We start from the raw sequence: 18,653 nt of genomic DNA, 5'->3' as shown, positions 1-18,653 counted from the left end.
TTTTTCCTTCAAGGCTCCAGAAGACATGGCAGTCAGAGACAGCATGACTTGGTCCCATATCCCAAGGGTTATTTAAGAAAGAATGGGCAGGTGGTGCCTGGCTGGGGAGGTTATAGAACCCAACTGATGGGGTGATTTGGCTGGGTTAGTGTCCACCAGCAGGGACCACAGTGCCCAGCTAGGGCTGCAGAAGCAAAAGGAGGCTCCTGTGGACAGACTTAAGTAATATGCAGGGTCAGGAGAGGAGAGAAATGGCTGATGTCCTTTCAGAGCTTTTTGAGAAGAGCGGAGAGGAAGTGTCTGAGGACGTGAAGCAATACTTCAGAGTAGGCGGTAGGGGGCCAGAGGAAGCTTTGCAGAGAGCCCAGCCTTTGACCTGCAAGTTCTCTTCAACACCCGAAGGATCTCTGCACCTCTTGCTAAGAAACTTGGATTTCTACCAGTTTCCAGGTTTTATTTATTGACAAGCAGGAGTCATAGCTATACATTAGCTTAGCATTGTTTTCTTTGAAGTCTCAGCCCTTTCTCTTAGACCCTTGAGGGCACAGAGGCAGGGCAGAGAGAGTGACTGTGGGTCGCCACCCCTCCCCCCTTCACCTGGCGCACTCTCACCTTATTCTGTTCTACATCACAGCTTCCATGAAGTTTCATCTGAAAGAGAGAGAGAGAAAGAAGATTTCTACAGCTAAACTTCGTTTAAAAAAACCCCCGACTGAACTGTGGAAAAGATAAAGTGGTGGCCGAATACATAAAATATGCAGACGTGATGTGTTTGGGAAGCACAGGATGTATTGTTTGACTGATCATCTAAACCAACTAATCTCTGAAACGCAAGACAGAGGGAGAAAGAGGAACAAACCCACAGACAACTGCGGTTTGTAACCGGGTTAGTCTATTGGCCCGATTCTCCGACGGTCTCCTATTCAAATATGAATATGCATCTTCCCGGATGACGTCAACAGTGACCTTTTAATGTATTATTTTTTTTAAATTCTGTGTGTTGTGAGTCCAGTGCAGTCTTAGAACACAGGCATTATTTAATTCTCCTACAGTGTTTCCAGGACTTGGCTAAACAATGGACTGGACGTTGTTTCTCTATTCAGAACACAGAAGGAAATGGGAAACCTTAGATTATCAGGTGCCTTTCTTCTTCTAAAATCATTCACCTTCAAGAAGGAGATGAAGTCAAATACTAATAGAAGAACTGTGGAACGAAGAGAGGAATGAAACCTTAGGTCCCTAAATCATGAGAGGTTATGGAGTGTTACCCCATTGCCAGTGTGCCTGTCTGCCACATCTTCGAATTCTGTTCCTCTCTCAAAGCATAGCTTATGTCTCACCTTCTGCTTGGCAATTTTCACGAATCGTCTGGAGCCTCTTTGTCAGGATGTCTGTGTTGACTTGATCATGTGATTGTGCTCCGTTTTTTAGATGTCCTCTGAATCCATTTGAACATTTCGAATATTTGTTTTGTTCTTGAAGTGGCATATATTAGCTGCTTGAAGAAAACATTCACAGTGCTCTCCTGGCCAAGACCACCAGACATCCACCAAGACTCCTTGGCTCGTTGCCATAAGGGAGGACACATACGATGGTCAACTGTGAAGGTGCTAGAAGTGATGAATTATAGGGTCTGGGCAGGCATTAGGAGATTTGGGGGAGGGTTTAAGGAAGTGGGGACTGAATACTGTCAGGAAGTGGGGATGATTCTACGATTGGCTATTTCCCCACATCTTATCTAGAAGGAAAGAAGACTAGCTTGAGGCTAAAACTGTAATTCTTATTAGTCAGGGAGGGAAGGGGGTTTGTGGTCATTTTTGTTTGTGTTTTCATTTTTATATTGTTCTGGAGTGGTCATTTTCTGTGCTGATCCACCATAGTCACAGAATGGCCTTGCTGAGTTTCGATGTTCTGTGAAATCGTTTCCCTCCAGCAAGAGAACAGAGGGCCCAGCTGTGAGCTTCAGGTCAGCTCCCACTGTCAGAGACTGCACTGCTCTTTCTCAGTTTTGAATTGAATTGATTTTCAGCAGCATTATATTTTTATCAAAGATTCCTATTTGATACCCTGGGTGGGTGGAAGGCATCCCAAGAGAGGGGACCTCTGAGCTTTAATCTCTGATCTTCCCTTTCTTACTACACTGAAGACATTGTATAATTTCTTTTCAAGACTGCCTTTTGATGTATGGAGGGGGTTGTACTGAACTTCAAGGGAGTGTCATAATTCTTTCCTTTAACTGGAATCTCATGGTAAGGATCAAAATCCGATTTCTTCTATATGTTAATGGGGTGCTGGAAGCTAGCCCTTAGTTTGCTTATCCCATTCTCTAAAGGGACTAGGTTACAGTGAGCATCTGTGGAAAGGGAGAGATGAGTACTATTACACAATACAGCCTTCCATGCCTCAGGACTGCTTTCTGTACCCAACCAGCATGGCCAACTCATGCCACCTTAATCTGTTTGGAAGAAATGGGTGAAGATTTGCATAGAACTATGTGATCTAATCATACCTATAACATTTGTTTGGTAATTTGCTTGTGATGGATACTAACTTTTGAACAGTGGTTCATAATCCTGGCTGTTCAGCAGAATCAAAGGGGAGCTTTTAAAAAGAGGTACTAGTTTAATTGGTTGGTGTGGGGCCCAAGCAGCTAACATGACTGGCTCTTGGAAAAGCAGGATTAAGCTATGGGTCCAAGTGAAGAATGAATCATCTTAAAGCAGAACTGCTTTCTACAAGGCTGTGGTGAATTAAAATGATTCTGCTTCCTTGGTCATCCCCACTGCCTTATAAACAGGACAAGGGAGCAGCGGCAGTAAAAAACGGGAGCGTCAGTGACTGGAGCTTGGAGGACAAGCAGTCATATAAACAGAGTCTTAGAGGAAACTGTGTTTACAGCCGCTGAAAGGGAAGCCCTAACCCCTGAAGTGACTGGGAGACCTTGGTGCCTATAAATATTCAGTCAGGTTATTTCCAACATTTGATAATAACTCCACATCAATAAGTATCTTACAGCCTTATGGACTGGAGATTAATCACTGGTTTGACACCTATTCAGCTCTTGGTCCTACTTAGAGTTTCTGCAGTAACATTGTAGACGAAACCATATGACTTCCTAGTGTATAAATAGCAATAGTTTGTTTCAAATGGCTGAATTCTAACACTTAAACTCTAAAGAGCAAGTGACGGGGGATATATATGTTAACTGATGTAACTCCACCTCCTTTGTGAAGGCCAGCATAAAAGGCCCTACAAAGTGTTCCTATGTGGGGCGCCTGGGTGGCTCAGTCAGTTAGGTGTCTGCCTTCAACTTAGGTCATGATCTCAGGGTCCTGAGATCAACCCCTGCATCGGCTTCCTGCTCAGCAGGGAGTCTGCTTCTCTCTCCTCTCCTGACTCCTCCACTCTCCACCCTGCTCTTTCAATCCCTCTCAAATAAGTGGATAAAATCTTTTAAAAAAAGAAGTGTTCCTATGTCCCTGATGGTAGTGATTGCCCCAGAGAAATGGATTATATTTGTTGTAGAGGAAAGCATAGACTGAGCAATGTAATCTGGTATATATGCATATGGATAGATAGATGTATCTATCTATATTTGCTGAAATTAACGTGTATGGATTGACTGATATGTTGTATACATAGAAAGTTGTTGGACTCATAGTTCATTATGTTAATAAGTTGGGTTCCTGGTATACATTATTACCTCTCATTACATTCTAAAGGGAGGTATTAAGAATTTTATTTTAGTGGAAGTATGCTATGGGATGTCCCAAATTTCAAAGGTATTAACTTTCATTTTTGGGGGGGGGATATAATTGAGTGGTTAAGACTGACAAATCTGGAGCCATACCTCTTGGGTTTAAATACTCACTCTATCACATAGGAGCTCTGTGTGACCTTGGGCATGTGACTTACCATCTCTGTACCTCATCCCCCATCTGTAAAATGGGATGTTAACAGCACTCATGGCACTGTGAGGGTGGGATGATTTAATATACTCTAACATCTGGAACAGGACCTGGCACAGTGAGCACTTATAAATGGTGGGTGCTTCGATTCTTGGTCTTTCAGAGAGAGTTGAATAGGGTGAAATGGATTTTTCATTGAGCAAGGGAACTTGCTGAAACAATCTCTGTTCCTTGAAGATGTTTTTCTGAAATGACACCTGGCTCAGGATCAGTGAAGTTGTGTGCTAAAAACTGTTCTAAGGAATGGGACTCAGGGGACCCCTGAGACTATGCCCGTTTGCTTTCCTCTCACTTTACCTTGTAATTCCTGTGACTTTTGAAGTGGAACAATAATTTCTTTAAATAGAAATCTCTCTGTTTCCATCTCAAGATGGAAAAAAACCCCAAGTCTATTAAAATAATTTCAGAAAGATGTACCTCCTTTATTTGTGATTATTGGTGAATAATACTGAATTATCTGCTGTAGAAGGTGCTTTCATTGGCATGGAGGACCCTGAGGGATAGCGAGGACATCTGTAGTCAATATCACACACTTCCTGTCATCTGCATGGCTTGATAAGTTTGACTCTTTGGACTCACTACTCAAAGTGCCCAAGTGAGGCAAAGCTCACTTGGGGCCCTTTCTGGAAAGAAGGCCTTACCAGGAGCTCTTCAGAGGCTCTGTGAGGGCCAGTGGCCTGGCTGGATGCTCACTGGTTTGCAGTTGCTAAGAACCTTCTTTAAAAGTGACAAGAGGAAATCATTACCAAGAGACCATCTGTGGACCCCAGGAGACTGGGGAGAATGTTTCCACACTGAGGCAGTCTGCTGGTCTTTTTTTTTTTTTTTTTTTAAAGATTTTACTTATTTGATAGAGAGATAGCACAACTAGGCAGAGCAGTAGGCAGAGGGAGAGGGAGAAGCAGAGTCCCCGTTGAGCAGGGAGCCTGATGCGGGGCTCAGTCCCAGGATCCTGAGATCATGACCTGAGCCAAAGGCAGGCGCTTAACTCACTGAGCCACCCAGGTGTCCCTGCTGGTCTCTCTTAATAAAGGAAATTAAACTGGCTGATGATGATACATGAGCTTGGATGCTAGAGAGTAAATGGAAAAGAGTTCAATGATATTTGTGGGTTCATATCTGAGGAGACAGGATAATTAGTTCCATTTTGATTGCCTTTAAGTGACATGGCCATGGAGTTGAAACGGGAAGGTCCCATTAGTTAGTACCTATTGTCTAAATAATAATAACGGCAAAACCCAAAATGAAGTTTTATTGTATATTTATCACACCCTGGCATGTTTCTGTGCTTAACATATTAGGTATTACTCACTTAATCCTCACAGCGAGCCCGTAAATAATCACTATCAACCCAGCGTCTCAGAACGTGGGTGGTAGGATATTCTAAGTTGGGAGGCACGTGGTAGAGAGAGCACTGCTGGGATTTACTCAAAGGCATAAGATGATTTAGAGATCACAAAATCTGGATGAAATCCAGGTGTTCAGACCCTCTCTCTCATGATCTGGCCTTTCTCCAATGAAAGAGTTTTAAAACCAGAAAAGGCGAGTAACTCCTGAACAGGGAAGTATTTTTATGTAAGGCGAATCCTGTTCATCTATTTATTTAGTGCCCTTCCCTGAAACTACCATTTTCTGTCAGTATTATAAATGCACACAAGCTAATTCAAAGATATATATATATATATTTTTAATTTATTCATCTGACAGAGATCACAAGTAGGCAGAGAGACAGGCAGAGAGAGAGGAGGAAGCAGGCTCCCCGCTGAGCAGAGAGCCCGATGCGGGGCTTGATCCCAGGACCCTGGGATCATGACCCGAGCCGAAGGCAGAGGCTTTAACCCACTGAGCCACCCAGGCGCCCCCAAAGATATTTTTTATAAAACAAGACAAAAAGATTAGCTTGTTACATGGCTGTGTGCTCATCCTTGAAATTGTGGGGGTGCTTTTCTCTTCATAGGAACTATATCCTGTGAAGAAAAGATTTACATAATTCCTAATGCTGCCCTGCAGTCCTGGGTGAATTACATTTTTCCATTATAGTCCTTGCTCCCCCCACATTTTTGCTCTGACCCTGAAAAAATAGCCTAATTTTCTACCAAGAAAAGGAGGTCATTAGTTTGTGTCTGGAAACAGCGAAGGAATTACTGAGCTATTTATAAGCTCTGCACATGTGGAATCAATCTTATTTTCCATTGGATGGTTCAGAAATGTATTCAAATTATGTAGTTTTGAAATTCTAAACTCTGGAATTTATTTCTCAATAGAAAGCTTTTTAGGATGGTGTGCCTAATGGATATCCCTTTTAGTGAATTTGAATAACAAATTGTTTGTAAGACTACATAATTAGTCTTAATTTATATTTTATTCCTGTTTCCTGAAAGTCAGTCAGTGTAGGTCTGGCGATGTGTTACTATTCCCTCCCTACTGGGGAGGTAAGGACTACAGAAAATTCAAAGAAAATCAGGGTAAGGACATTTCCCTCGATTTTGTTAGGATCCTGTTTTGATATTTGCACATGCATTGGAAATCATAACTAGTCATAATCTGATTTCCATGCTAGGTTTTTCTTAAAGAATATGACACGGTTTAAGCACATTTGAGTTTTCCAGTGAGAAATTTGAAGCAATAAACTGAAGGGAAATAAATGATTAACATAGAATGGGCTATCTATAATAGTTCCTGAGATGAAATACCACAAAATCTGGTTGATTTAGGTTAAAATATATAAATTTCTTAAAGTTAATGAAATGCAAAGTGAGATTTCAGCTATGTACTGAACAAGATCCATATTCCTGGCCTAGTATAAACTTCCCCCATGTGTTAGTAATAACAAGGCTGGAGGTATGAAAGACACCTAAAGGTTGTTGCAGGGAATTACTATTAGAATAACAATCTGCACTTCTCCACAGGACCCTTGCATGTGTAATATCTTTTGATCTTTGTAGCAGTGTCAGCATTAGGTATCATTACCTCTATTTTACAGATTAGAAAGGTCAGGTATGCAGAGGCTAATAGAAACAGTACAGGGAAGATAGCATTGTCCAATGAAAAGAAAGTGGCCTTTGGGGATGAGAGGAATGGATGGAAAAGCCCAGTCCACCTCCTCTTGCCTCCTTGAGCTCTGGATACATCGTTTAGCCTATCTAAGTCTTATCTGTAAAATGGGATCATTCCATAGATCTCACAGAATTGCTACCAGCGCCAAAGGCAATAATGCATTTAGAAGGTCCCACCCAGTCTCGGCTTAGCCGTTTTCTGGAAGATAGGGGTGTGGAAGCTGGGACACTTCAAACCCAGTGCTTCATGAGTCTGTGGTTGAGATCTCATTTCTGCCATTCATGACATGGAGACCCACTTTCTTGGGTGCTGTTGCTGAAGCCATAGGAAGCCCCTGCCCAGAGAGGAGCCAAAGTGACTGCTACCCCAGGTAGGAATCACTACCTTCTTGATGCCTTCCCTCATCTGGATCTCACCATTATTATCCCAAGTAGTAAAGATCTACACATGTCTGTGGACAGTAAGAATTACATGGTCCTGCCACTTATGTTTTATAAGCTTGGCTTTTTCGTACTTTGTGGGTACATGTGTTCACCAGCTGTAAGAAGCTGCTCCATCCACGTACAGTTTCTTCCAACCCCCAGCCCTGGTTACCGGCCTCCCCCGTGTGCGTGGTTAGGGCTATGTTGATTTGGGACACCACAGAGGTACAGCTTTTGGCACCAGCTACGTCACAAAGAAAGCTCATGACGAAGTGGGAACAGGAGCCCACGGTACGCATGTCTTGGCCACTTCCCTCCCTCGGCCGGCGAGCCTTGTCCGGGTCCTTCCTGGGCGGACAGTGGCATTTTCACTCCTCCCACACTCCAAAGTCTATTTTCCAGGGATCCCACCTGCCCAGGCCTCCACTCACCGCCCCCCTCCCAGACAACTTATATTTAGCTCTGAAGACATGGTTTTGCTTGATTTAGACAGGAATCAAAGGGGGAGAGCAGACTGCTGGGGCCTGAAAAGGGGAGGAAGAACCCAAAAAAGTGGCCCGGTAGAAACTACAGGAAAGTCTCTGACCTTGAGGTCCTCAGAGACAAGGCGTTCTAACCCTGATGGTGACAGAGTTGAAATAAAATATAAATGCTTCCAAATATCTGTTGCCAGGAAGCAGATGACATGCTAAATTACTCTGCAGATTGACTACTTAATTCAGCGATTTCCTGAGTCAGGAGTTGCCAGAAGAGCCATTTTGTCCTTTCTGGCAAAAAAGCCGCTGGGACTGCTGTCTCCAGTCCTCTTTCCTGTGCTTCCTGCGTAGGAAGGCCTGTTTCCTGCAGGGAGACGCCTGATCAGACAGCACTATTTTAGTAGGCTGGGGACAAGGTAGCAAGTGAGGTCTTTCATTTGGTATTGATTTGTGGCCGGCGTGAATGTCAGATGCATGGAAGAAGTACAGATCCTTTTAGAAAATGTAAAATAATGAATCAGAAGCAAAGGAGATCCAGTAAAGTTTCAAGAAGCTGCATGGCCACATTTTCACCTGTTTGGTTTGATTTGATTTGCTTTTTGGAAATTTTTGAATTTCAGTACAGTTGACACACAATGTTACATTAGTGTTGGGGAACGAGGTAGTGATTCAGCATCTTTATATGACCATCGTGCTATACTCACCGCAAGTGTTCTTGTGTCTGACTTCAAGTGTTTTGAGAGGCCTGCTTTATTTTTTGGTGTAGATTACTCTGTTTTAGTTTTTGGTTGCCTCACCCCCCTTTTTTAAAGATTTATTTATTTGTTTTAGAGAGAGAGACTGTGGGAGTAGGGGCAGAGGGAGAGGTAGAGTCCCAAGCAGACTGTGAGCTGAGGGAGCAGCGTGATGTGGGACTTGATCCCACGACCCTTGAGATCATGACCTGAGCCGAAACCAGAAATTGGACACTTAACTGACTGACCAACCCAGGTGCCCCACTCTGTTTTAGTCTTAATGCAGTTCTTCAGAACTGAATTGTGAGCAATGGGGTTAATATTTAATGCTGCTATGGGGTCTGATGTTGGTGAGGAATGACTTCGGGAAGACAGGCTACCAGGAGGCTAGAGCTTTGGGGCTTGCTTGGAGCCAGAGGGGGCACTACATAGAATCTGACGGATGAGCTGTTTGTATCCAGGCTTGTAACGGCTTGTCTAGGTTCTTTTAGCCTTACCTTCACCTTGTCTCTAAAGAAAGGGAAATGGTTGACTAAGATGCACGTAATTCAGCAAAGCTGAAGAAATAAAAAGGTCAGAATATTTAGGCAAAAGGAAAGTGAGGGTTGGAAGCAAACTGGAACCACAAATGAATTTATTCACAAAACATAGAGAGTGACGATTTATTTCTTCTAATAACTTGTTTGGCATCGATTCCACATGACCTTGTGTTACTACTGTGTGCGTGCCTTGACCACTTAATTAGGTCGTTAGTTACTCAAGGGGAAGGCCTCTGTCTTGGGTTCCTTGAATTCCATGTCTTGTTCAGAACCTTACTTGTGGTCTGTGCTGCTGAAATATTTGTTATTATTCATGGTGGCAATTGCATTTTTTCTCATCCCCCAGTTTCTATATTGGAACCCCTGATATTGCAATGTCCTTAAATACATTGGCAATTACTTTGGGAGTTATTTTGGATCACAGGGCATCAACTGCCTTTAAGCAAATTTGGGGTCACTTGGTTGAAGTTTCTAATTTATATTTTTAGGTTTTTCATTCCAGCATCTGGGTGTTGGTCAGAAAGTTTCCCGTCACTAAATGTTTGTGCAAAAGAAAATGTCCATTGGGGGCACCTGGGTGGCTCAGTGGGTAAAGCCTCTGCCTTCAGCTCAGGTCATGATCTCAGGGTCCTGGGATCGAGCCCCGCATTGGGCTTTCTGCCCAACAGGGAGCCTGCTTTCCCTTCTTAGTCTGCCTGCTGCTCTGTCTACTTGTGATCTCTCTCTGTCAAATCAATAAATAAAATCTTAAAAAAAAAAAGACCATTGACCATGGAATGTTGTAGAAGGGATTCCTTCCTTGTAGAGGGAGTGCCTCATTGATTCTACTCATTTTGTAATTTCGTATTTTACCACAACAATGATTTTGCAATTGAAGTGCTACAGTTTATTCTCAGATTTTGTATTTTTGTAATTCTAAAGGAAAGAATATGAAATATTCTTAATAGATATCTTAATATATAGCTTTATAGTTTCTGCCCTTGACTTTTTGGGCACTGTTTTCCAGTGGGAGGATTATATAGGTCTGAGGGGGTCTCTGGATACATCATCAGCCAGTCTGGGATTTGTTGTCACCTTTGCAAAAGCATGTGAAAAAAAAAATTACGAAGCTTTCCCTTTGGCTTTTTCTGAGTGCACTGGTGAAAAGTTCAAGGAGAAAGAAGTCCAAGAAATTAACTAAAATGTGGTTTTGGTAATATTATTATTAAAACATGCCAGTCTACTCCATTAACATAGGTAATGAATAACTAATTCTAGTATATATCAACAATTGATAATTAGCCTAGTGTATATCCAAATAAAAGGGAAAAAAATCTCTAAACAAAATTAACTCACCTTGTAAATATAGCATGATTATAAATTTTATTCTGTCTTAATCTGCATTTTGAGCCTTTTTCTTATTTGTAGTTCATAGTCGTTCGCCAATTTAAAATAGAGAACGGATCTCATCTGGAAGAATAAATGGGAAAAATAGAATAAATGCTTTTGAAGAAAGGAAGAGAGTTGTAAGATATGAGGGGGAACTCTCTACATATTCAGCTGTATTCTAAAGCTGTAATATGTAAATCAGTGTGGTGCTGATAAGAAGTATAGACTGCTCGGTGAATCAAGTAGTCTAGAAATAGATCATATCATAAAAGATCATGTAGTATGTATAAAGATGACATCCCAAATCACTTTGAAGAATATTTAAAAAAATGATGTCAGAACAGTTGGTTAATTATTTGAATAAAAAACCTGTTAGATTCTTATTAATTTACATAAAATAGATAAAGATAGATAACATAGCTATACACTCAAATAAAACTATTAAGCAGCTGAAAGAAAATACAGGTTCTTACTTATTTGATCTCATGAAAATAAGTTTTCTAAGGAAAAAAAAAAAGAAGAAGCCTCAAAGGGACGTTTCTTACATTTGACAACGCAAAGAACCTTTAGAAATTTTGTATGTCTGTAAAAAATATTAATTGACTTTTAGTAGCAAAAAAGCATTTAATATTGGCAGCATATACAACAGACTATGTTACCATCATTATATAAAAGACTCTTATAAATCAATACAAAAATATGAAAATACCAATATATCAAGTAAAACTATTAAACAGTTAACTGAAAAAAAATTGCTCACATGACTAATAAACATCACAAATTCAGTCATCAATCACCAGAAAAATGTAAACCAAATCGGTGATACATTTTTCTCCTATCAAATTATCAGAAACTTAAAGATTATGATGCTCTGTGTTGTGAGGCACTTAATTCGCAGCTGGTAGGGATATAAATAAATATTGTTTTCTGGAGGACAATTTTGAATATATATTTAAAAGCCTTAAAAATTTGCGCTTTGATCCAGAAATTCTCTTTCTAGGAATATATCCAAAGGAAATAGTATGAGATGGATACAGTGATTTAGGTGCAAGTACAGATAGTCATGTGGCCCTGCGTCTTATGATATAATACTGGGAAAACAACAGAGGTTCAACAACAGGAAAATAATTAAACAAAATGTGATAGATCGTATCATGGCCTAATTATTATGCACTCTTTAGGAGTTGTGTTCCTAAGAATAATGACAAATGAAATGCTGATAATATATTCTTAAGTTAAAGAAAAAACAGGATTCAAAACAATGTGATCTGAATATTAGAGGGGGTGGAAAGCACAGAAAGGTAAAAAAAACCCCACAAAAAACCCCAAAAAACAAACAAACAAAAAAATGTGTGTGTGTATAAATTAAGAAAAACAAAAATAACAGGAATAAAAGAAACCGGATGATAACTAAAGTTTTTTTTCCCTCCATACTGAGGGCTAATGGATATTTTTAACATTTAAATTTTATACTTTTCCCAGTATTTGAAATTTTTATTTTTATAGGCAGAAATAAATTTCACAGTAACTATTTCTTTTTTGTTTGTTTGTTTTGTTTTTGTTAAGAGCGCACGGAAACAAATTTTTGGGTGGTATGGGTGATAAGCTTTCCCAGGGTAGAGCATTGCTGTCTCATGACAAACAGGGCTTATCTGTTCTTTCCAGTCAAGACACCAAGAGTTTCTGCTCAAGTGCCTCTCCTAAATAATACATTCAACTTGGTGGTTTTATAAGGTCAATAAAAGGGTTGCTTAAAAAATGAACCATGTGAAAAATGAAGCATGGCCGGTGACTAGAGAATGATTCACCCACAATGGGTCTTTTATTCTGTAGACCTGGTTCTCTGTTCCTCTGGCTCTTCTCTCACTCATAGTGCAGTGTGATGGGGTCAGTTGGATGAACTCTTGCATTCACACCTTCTGAACATGCCTGTCCAGTCGTGGGTCCTTTTCCATGATCACCAGGGACAGAAGTCTCCTGACGGAGAGCTCATCCAACAGAAATTGCTACTCAGCACAGCAAGCTTGGCTAGAGTCCTAAGTGTGCATTAATTATTGATCAAAGAGGGCTTTCTTCCCAGCCTCACTGTGTCTTCTGTTCCCATGAGGTTGAAGGTGAGAAGATCTCAAGTAAATGATTTCAAGTTCTCTTTTAGAAGATTCTGGGCACTGCTTTGTTACATAACTAATAATGTATAATTAAAAAAGGACAGAAGGTTTGGTTTTTTTTTTTTTTGTTTTGTTTTTGTGGTCTAGAATTAGGTTAAACATAATCCTTGGATCATGACACAAATGCATCATTGTCTCTGTGAGACACTTATTTAATTTAATTAATTTTATAATGCAGTAATCACCCATGAACTTATTGCCTCATAACTTTCATCTAGCCAATGGTCCTCCACAATCTTATTCTTTGCTTCCTCCTCTGTGAGGTAACCACATCCTAAATCCTGTACTCATTAATTTCTTGCTTTCCTTTTTTATATTCTTTCAGCTAATCTCTACATATTCCTCAGTAGCATAATTTTTTTTTACTTTATATAAAATAGTATCAGCCTTAGATAATCTTTCAGATTCATCCATATTGTTGCATGTTCATTGCCTTCTGTTTCATATCTTATCATGACTTTATCACAGGTTGTTCCTCTACTCTCTCATTGATGGGCATTTGGGCTATTTCCAGATTTTTGTTATTGGGAACCATGAACACTCTTGTATATATATCCTGATAAACATGTTTAGAATTTCTCTTGAATATATGCTTAGGAATGAAACAGCTGGATCGCAGGGTATGAGAATGTTTAACATTAGGACCTAGTGCCAAAACATTCTGCGAATAGCTTTACTGACTTACATTCCAACCAGTAAAGTTTTAAAAAATGCTTTGCGGATATAGCTTCTTCAGCATGATTTGTTATCAGACTCTTTAACTATTGCCAATTGAGTAGGTATAAAACAATATTCCACTGTGACATTGAATTTTTATTTCCCTGAGCTGAAGTTGGATATCCATTCATGTATTTATTGGCCAGAAGCAGTTCCTCTACTGTGAAGTGATTGATCGTATCTTTTGTCTATTTTTCTATTGAGTTGTTTCCTTTTTTCTCTTAGCTTATTGACCTCCTTTATATATTCTTGATACTAATCCTTCATTGGTTGTGTATGTTTCAGATATCTTCTTTCAGTTTTTAATTTGTCTTTTCATTCTGTTTAAGGTGGCCCTTCATAAATTTCTTAATTTCAGTTCCTTAATTTTAATAAGGTCAAATTTAGGCCTTTTTTGCTTTCAAAATTTAGCATGTTGTGTGTTTTAAATTCTTTATTACTTGAAAGTCTAAAACTGTATTTCCTACTAAGAGTTTTAAAGATTTTGACATTTAGAGAGGGGTGTTTTCTTCCACTTCAGAGCTTAAATTAACCTCAGTCCCTTAAAGGTCCAGTGAAATTGAGAACAGTGTCTATTGAATCAGACAATGTACAGCTGAAAAAGCAGCAGCACCTGATGAATCTAAGATGCTCAGTAGAAATGGTCAAGGTGCCCTGTGATATCCAGGTCATGGGGTCCTGGTTAGGAGTAGAAGAAAGGAGTATATCTGCATTCAGTATCTTACCAATTTTCAGACCAGACTTGATTATGTATACCTGGGGACTCTCAAAATAGCCAGGTGATCATTAACAGGCTTGAGCCTTTTTACTGGATGAGAGAAAGTAACAGTGATTGGACCATATTAATGACCCAAGATCATTAAGGAAAAACTGAATTACACTAACTTCAGAGACATGTCATCTGTTTCTCCAAGTTCAAGTCTGATTTTCCTGTTCAGGGCGTTTCAAACTTCTTCTACATATTTCTCTCTGTTGCACTCTCTCCCCACTATGCATCTTTGTAGTAAGAAGAGTTTTACAGGCATCTGTGGGAAAATGAAAAAAATCTGGCTATTTGCTAGAAGTCTCTCTTTCCTTACTCACTTTTTCCCTTTTAGTTGTGCCCTGTTTATTACTACATATGTCATTCTCCCCCCCCCCACACCCCATTTCTTCCTTTGCTTCCAGAGCCACTTGAGGCACTGGGGGCAACAGGCAGAGTTGTGATTCCCCTTCTGTGTTCCTGAGGCAGGGCTAGTGGCTACACTGGCTGCTCTCTTGCTGGCATCCATATGCATTGTCTTGCAAGCACTGCTTGTGATTCGAATTGCAACAGGTGCCTTTAGAGTGGGCTCTGGCTTCCTGCTACCGGATTTGTTTCTGTTTTACTTTGGACAATAGTCGTGGATACTAGCACCTGGAACTATAAAGAATAGTGATTAGGGTACCATTAAATATCCCCAGACTTTAAATAGCATTTGTATGACAACTTCCTGTTAAATGAAAGACTGTTTATGACATCCTTATAAAGGCAAAAGCTCTTCTCTACTTTTTATTTAGCCTTTGCAGGCTGGCCTTTGAAGCAGGTACCATGACTTTGATCTGTGGCATATTTAGTAGTGATTGTTGCTGGCCCCTAGAAATTCGTGTGCTTTTGGGAAATTTGGTACTAAAAACTAAGGATTCTTTGCAACATAATTTAACTATGTAAAAAGTCCTGTGAGTTTGATTATAGGTATAAATACATAACCATAAATAAATAGGTTGATGAGTTTTAACAAAAAGACATTAGTAAAATTTAAAGGTGGTAAGTCAATCCTAAAGAAGTTTTTAGGCGGTAAAATGGGGTTATAATCTGGAATTAACTCTAAGGTTTCCAAAGCCAAGGCTAAAATGAAGGCAATTTCTCCAGCAAAGATATGGCCCTTGGGTCAGGGTCTTCCAGAGTAAGAGAAATATTTAGCCAACACACAAATGAAGAGATGATCAACATCATTAGTGGTCAGGGAAAGTTCAAACCACAACAAATACTATTTTATACTCAGATGATTGACAGAAACTTTAAAGTCTGGTATTATCAAGGAGTGGAATTGATGAAGGTCAAAAGAGGACCTCCATGCTTTTGGTGAGAGCACACATCAGTGCAAAATAGTTTAAAGTTATCTCTTGGATTTGAACAGTATGTATCCTTTTCCCAAGCAATTCTGCTCCTGGGCGTATACTCAAGGGAAACTTATGTATCAATATGCACGAGACATGTATTTTAAAATGTGTAACTTCATTGTTCATCACAGCAAAAAACCCAGGATCCAGCTCAAGCACCCACCAAGACTGTGGGTTAATGAATATTCATGTGATAGCTGTTGGGCAGGAGTCAAAGATAGGGAACTACAGAGACATGAAATAACATAGATGAATCAAAGTTAAAAACAACTGAACTCAAAATATATACTCTGTAAGGGGTGCATGTACATGCTGAAATACTACTTGAAAAGGAACCGAGGTATTTATGAACACAGGATGCAGGATAACATTTATCTCCCATCGGTGGAGTGTGGGGACTGGGATGCTGGAAATGGCGAGATTGGCTGGAGTTCGGTCAAGGTTCTGACTTTATCCTGAGAAGTTCATCTCCAGCTGCTTATTATATTTATTAAAAATAGTCAACTGAAAAACTAGTAAGAGCAACTTCTACCTTATTAGTGATTGAGGTGGTCATGGTTGATTCCATTCTCTCTACCTGGGGTCTATTGTCAAAATAGAAAAACTTCTTAGTTCTGAGTTTCACAAAGAATAGAAAGTGGTAGAAAGCACAGGGTCATGGCAAGTTTGAATTCTGATTCTGTCCCTTACTGGCCGTATGATCTTAACCAAACCTCTTGATTGCTTTGACTTTCTCATCTGGAGAAAGTCTCAAAATGGAGATATATTTGTGCCCTCCCAGTAGTGTCATGATGAGAACTTACTAGGATCACACTTGTAAAATGTGGTGAATTTAGCTTAGTGCCTGGGACAGGTTAAGTACTCAAAAAATATTGGCTGATAGCATTATTAATAGTTGTAACAGTAATTACCTTTTATTACTTGGGTTGATGAGGGTACAAATGTAATTTCTCCCTTATTTAGTTCTGTCCCAATTCACGAGTCTTTTCCAGTTATCCTAGACACTGTAGTCTATTTTCCTTCTTCAGTCCTAGGTTAGGATTGAGGGCTCACCCAGATCAGCTTGGGAGAAGAAAGATCCCTCCCTGTTTGAACTGCACATCTATTCCTTTGGCTTCTTGCTGCCACTAAATGGGCAGTCTCTGTGGGAATGGAATTAGCCAAGAAATTTTTGACTATATAAGGTGCTGGCAGATGCCTGCAATTTCTTATTTAGGCAACTTGGGTAATCAGAGAACTGAGAAGATGGGAAGGATGATTTGGTTTTTGGCAACCTAAGTGTGGAAAATAAAAATTTTCTGGTTGAAATGATTTCTTTCTATAGATATAATACTTTTAAAACCTGAAAGAGCTCATATAAGGGGAAAAAAGTATCTCTACCACATTTTTCTCTATGCCAATCACAAGCAATGCTAAGTAGAAACTGAATTTTTTTCATCTACTGATACTGGATTGATGCAAAGGATTTGGTAGATTCTATTCTTTCTGGTGACAGTTAAATCACAGTAAAGACCAATTCATTGGTAATAGAATTCTAAAATTATAACTATACAATTATATAAAATTACAAATAAGATTTCTATACTGAAGTTCTAATCTAGGTACAGAATAGGATACTAATTACATTTTTTAATAGTTTGAGGTTCCCATGTGAGAAAAAAAATGTGATAAAATGAAAAGGAAAATCAAATTATATATATTTTTAAAGGATCAGTTCTGATAGTTGCTGGGATTTTATTGTTCCATTAAAAAAAATCTGCATTAAGTTAAAAGATAAGAATTTGCTCTTCCTGGAAAAGGTGAATAAAACAACTTCTAAATGGCAGTAAAAAAAAAATAAACTATGTTTCTTAGCGATTTTTCCATTTATTTGTAAAAATCCCAAGTTAAGTTACTTCAAAAGAAATTTCAGGAGACCTCTGCCCTTAGCTGTGTGCAATTTCAATTGAAAATCACTGTCAGTGATGCTTAAGGAACTGTGGGGCACAGGAGATGTGTTCTGAGACTGGATGGAGATGGGAAAATGGCCCAGTTTTCAGAAAGGGAAAGGAATTTAGACTCTACAGACTACAAAGCAGACAATTTGATATTAATACTGACAAAACTTCGGAAAAGATTGTCATGTTGAGCCTGTAGAAAGGGAAGAGGTGATCATTTAAGTCTGAGTGAGATGAATAAGAACTCCCGTGAGGGACCTCACTTCCTTTTGATAGGGCCACTGGACTAGCAGATGAAGCAACATGGGGTCTGGTCTCTCCATGACTCTGGAACTGGATGGGAGGGCCAATGTTTTGGAACCCCAAATCACCCAAGCTTGACAGGATAGAACAATGGGCCAAATCTAGCATGATAAAAAATAGAAGGGAGATATATGAAGCTGACCTTAGTTCCAGAAAATTAGCAACGCAAACACAGGAGGGGTGGGCAGATTGCAAACCAACTGATAAGGTTAAGCAGGTTATATCCTACATACAGGCATCCTTGGCTGAGGGCGAGAGTAGGACTGTGTCCATCCAGAGAGGGTGCCCCTTCCTAATTTGCAAAAAAGTTCCATAGAACATAAGGGTGAATACTTGAAAAAGTGCCAGTTAGGGATTTTTAGTTAACTACACAGTCAATGGATTACTGCTTGAGTGTGATCGTCCAGACTGGGGAGGGAATTTCTTGAAGTACCATGTCCCGAACAGGGGTGGTCAGTGTCCAAGCCAAGCCAGGTACATTGAAAGTAGAAAAAAAGGACATTGCTAAATTGGAACATAACTAGAAAAGAGAGGTGAAAAAAATCTGGAAACTATGATCTCTGAGCAATAGTAAAGAGAAGAATGCTTAATTTGAGGAAGGGAGGACATAGGGGGCCATGATGGATTCCACTACCAAATTAAGCATGAGCACGGGACACGGGAAAGCAGGGCATCAGGGACTAAAAGGAAATTAAAGAATGGTGTTTTAAAAAAAAATTGGCATTTGAGATTTAATTTTTTTTTCATTGTAAGACAGTTTTGAACTAAATTTTCTTCCCTCATTTTACAGTTCAATGTTTTAAATTTTTGAATTACAAATCA

Source organism: Enhydra lutris, unplaced genomic scaffold, assembly GCF_002288905.1.
Source record: "Enhydra lutris kenyoni isolate GAN:26980312 unplaced genomic scaffold, ASM228890v2 scaffoldscaffold17, whole genome shotgun sequence".
Classification (NCBI taxonomy): Eukaryota; Metazoa; Chordata; class Mammalia; order Carnivora; family Mustelidae; genus Enhydra; species Enhydra lutris.
Note: the sequence above shows the minus strand (reverse complement) of the source record.